Raw genomic sequence first — 3,959 nt, forward strand, 5'->3', positions numbered from 1 at the left:
GAGGGAGTTATACCCAACAATAGTTGTAGCAGGATTATAGGCAACTGCTACACAGGCAAAGGTGACGCCTTAGGCACAAATAATTAGAGGCATCAAATTGCTGGACCAGGTGATGGAAGTCACAGAAAGGACATAGCACAATTAATTGAGAGAATAGATGAGATACAGCTTGGATTTGTGTCAGGTTGAAGCATGACTCATGCTATATTCCTGGTAAGGCAACTGCAGGAGAAGTATTTAGCCAAAAATAAACCTCTGTATGGAGATTTTATTGACATGGAGAAAGCCTTTGGACAAGGTCCCCCACACCCTTATCTGTTAGTCAATGCAGAAGCTAGGGATAGATGAGTGGTTAGTAAGAGTTGTATAAGGATGCTGCCAGTGAGGTGAAGATTGTCAATGAGTATAGCAATGAATTCAGTGTACAGGTAGGAGTTCACCAAGAATCAGTCCCCACCCTCCGCTTATTTATCATAGTCCTCCAGGCCTGAACAGAGGAATTCAAGACTGGCTGCCCCTGGGAGATCCTCTACATTGATGACCTTGTTTTGATAGCTGACCTAGAGAATAAATGTCAGATGCGGAAGCAAGGCCTGGAATCTAAGGGCCTTAGAGTTAATTTAGCAAAAACCTAAGTAGGAAAACTGACAAATTACAAGTCCCTTCAGAGAGATGGCCTGCTCAATATGTAAGAAGGGTGCTGGTAGAAACTCCGTATGTTGTACCCAGTGCAAGCTTTGAACACAAGAGGTGTAGTAAGAAGGTTAATGGAGAAAATAGTCTGTGTGGCAAATGTGCAGGTAGAATAAGCACTAAAAATGCACAAACAATAGACTCCCTCAAATGCTTGGGGGGGATGGGGTGCTTAGAAAAGCACCCTGCACACTCTGTAAAGTGGTTGGCATTAGGAAGGACACACAACTGTAGAAACCACGTGAAATCAGACTGGAGTCTGGTGTAGCACTCCTGGTCACACTGTCCAACCCATACTAGCATGGACAATGGATGTTAAATGGTGATGATGATACATATATTTACTCAATTGCTGACATTTATCAATGGTTAGTCTCATTGTTTTGATAATGCCATCTTCTAACATTTATAAAACTGCCTGCATTTTTGACAACACAGGTATGCTAGTATACATATACACAAGCACACTGACAATAGAGTGAAGTGAGAAAAAGTTTCAGAGAGAGGATTTATAATTATACTAGCACTATGACCCGGCGCTGTCATAGTTTTTGCACGTGTGACTATTAATCGCACTGAGGAAAATCAATTAATCTGCGAGTGCAAAATCAATACTTTCTTACACAATGTACGTACATGCGCTCGTGCGTTCTATGCACGCGCGAATTAAGCTAAACTTGGATGAAGTTCAATCAAAATTCAATTATTTTGGTTTTAAATTCAAGCATTTAATGCCCTCTATTTTTGCGCTTATGTGTTCCATTTCCTCAATAGGAAGTACGTAGAAGCGTTTCATAAATTTTTGTTGATCAAATAATTGCATCTTTGAATTATTCTTTTAGATCAGTATTTCTCAACGGGGATTTCAGGGGAGAGTTTCAGGGAGTCGCTGGCGATGTATCGTAATGATCAAAAATCCGGCCTGCTAAAATTTGGTTAAAGTGATTCAAACTGCAGACTCAACGCAAAATGGTCACATTTAATTCAAAGCGTTAAAAATGTTATGAAAACAATTGGTATGTGTTCACAAAGTCCAAACGATTAATACGAAAAAACCCTCCAGGCTACATCCCAAAAATTCATTTCTTTGCCGAATTTCTACAATGTTTACGGCGATTCGTTTTTATATCTTGATTTTTTATTTTTCATGCAATTTACGCATGCTTGCACGCGTGGTGAACACAGTTCACGTCAAACAGCTGACTGAGTAAAGTTCACTATTCAATGCATGGGATAAGGCCTAAACAAACACATTATCGATTTTTGCACTTGCGAGATGAATTTCAGAACAGAAATAGCGCAGTTCAATTGTCATTCGCCTAAACTTTAAGCGACCCATTTTTGGTGGTTCTATGATTTGTTGGCTAGATGTGCCAGGAAGTTAACCCTTTCGTTACTAAGCCGGCCGAAAAATTTTTTGGTTTATAATACCAGCCCGGCCATACCCGGCCGTGAGAACCCATTGTTATTTAAATGTAAATTTGAACCCAAATCTCGTTCGTACATTCGTTAAAGCATGTGATTTCACATTGTAAATAGTTAAGTTATAGTATCCGACATTGCTTGAAGTGATATCTCAACTCAGTGAATTTTGGGAGATTTTTTTCCACCTGTTTTTCGGCATCGATTTTTCTTCAACTTTGAAAATGGATAGGAGTTTCATGTTATCAAGCATTGATTCCGAATTTAAAGCTTTGTCAACGGAAAATAGGGAGATATCGAGAAAAAGAATGAAATAGGTACTAAAGCACGTGGTGTATAAAATAATGAATATTTTTTTATCCGAAAATGAAAGCAGTGCCTTCCGAAGAAACAAAGCGGCGAAGGCAACAGCGAAGACGATTTTACATCGGAATGAAGTAAAAAAACTTTTAAAATGTTTTTATTAGCAATTTTTCTGAGGAGATAAAGTTTATCTATAGTCTTTCTTAGGAAGTGAAACCATTAGACTTTTATTTTTTTCAGTATGCTAGTTTGAAGCGATCACTTCGGAAACAAACCCAAAATCGGGGTTCAAAGTTTGGGAAATTTGTGAAGCAAATACTGGGTACTGTTGTGGATTTAGTTTTTATACAGGGAAACTAATGTTAGTCAGCATGGCTTAGGGTACGATGTGGTCTGGAAGTTATTGTTTGAAGCGATCAATGTGGAAACAAACTTACGCAGATTGTAAACAAACCCAAAATCGGGGTTCAAAGTTGGGAAATTTGTGAAGCAAATACTGGGTACTGTTGTGGATTTAGTTTTTATACAGGGAAAATAATGTTAGTCAGCATGGCCTAGGGAACGATGTGGTCTGGAATTTATCACTTCCATTCCATAACCAGGGCCGTATATTATTTTTTGACCGATTTCTTTAGTTCGGTCAAACTTACGGTGGATTCCAATATTTCAGTTTATTCCACCTTTATGGTACACCTGTTGTGCATTAAATTCAACTGATGATATAGTGATGTGCACAATTCTTCTTTACCAAAATTTTGTTGCATACCCATTTGAATATTAGCTGATGATTCATTTTCTATAGTGATGTTTAAACAAAATTTTAATTTTTTACCTTTTGCTCAATTTAGAATTTTAATATTTTTACCTTTTGCTCAATTTACCTGGATTTACCTGTAATTATAGTCACTTTGAGACAAAAGTTATGCAATAGAATTGATTAAGAACCCTTTCTTTAATTATGTTCCAAATATCACATTAAAATGTTGATAAGTAAAAAAGTTACAGTTATTTAATGAAACAAGCCTAAATTCATGATTATTTTAGAATTTAATTGAAACTCATGAGGGGTGTATTTTGGTCAGAAATATAGTAACGAAAGGGTTAAACACACAGACACACAGATAGATACACACACACACACACACACAAGTTGAGTTTTATATATATAGATATGTGCATATAAACTAGTGTGCTTATGTGAGTATTTATGTACTGTACATACATGCATACATATATATAGACAATATAGAAAGGCAAGTGATGGGAAAAAGAGAAACGAACTGATACTGCAGAAGGTCTGCTGGAGAGTGATTAACTAGTAAAAAGCCCCCCCCCCAAAAAAAGGTCTTGAGGGTAGGTAAGAATTTGAAAAACATGAAGTTTCATAGCATATTTCATAATAAACAAATTTTTAAAAAAGATCAATATATGAACTATCCAAACCAACATGAAAGAAAAAATAATAGTGTCAAAAACAACAAATAAATCCATTTTAAAAGCAATACTTAGTTTTTAATGAACTCTATATAGAAATGATTAAA

Source organism: Octopus sinensis, linkage group LG7 (genome assembly GCF_006345805.1).
Source record: "Octopus sinensis linkage group LG7, ASM634580v1, whole genome shotgun sequence".
In the NCBI taxonomy this organism is placed as follows: domain Eukaryota; kingdom Metazoa; phylum Mollusca; class Cephalopoda; order Octopoda; family Octopodidae; genus Octopus; species Octopus sinensis.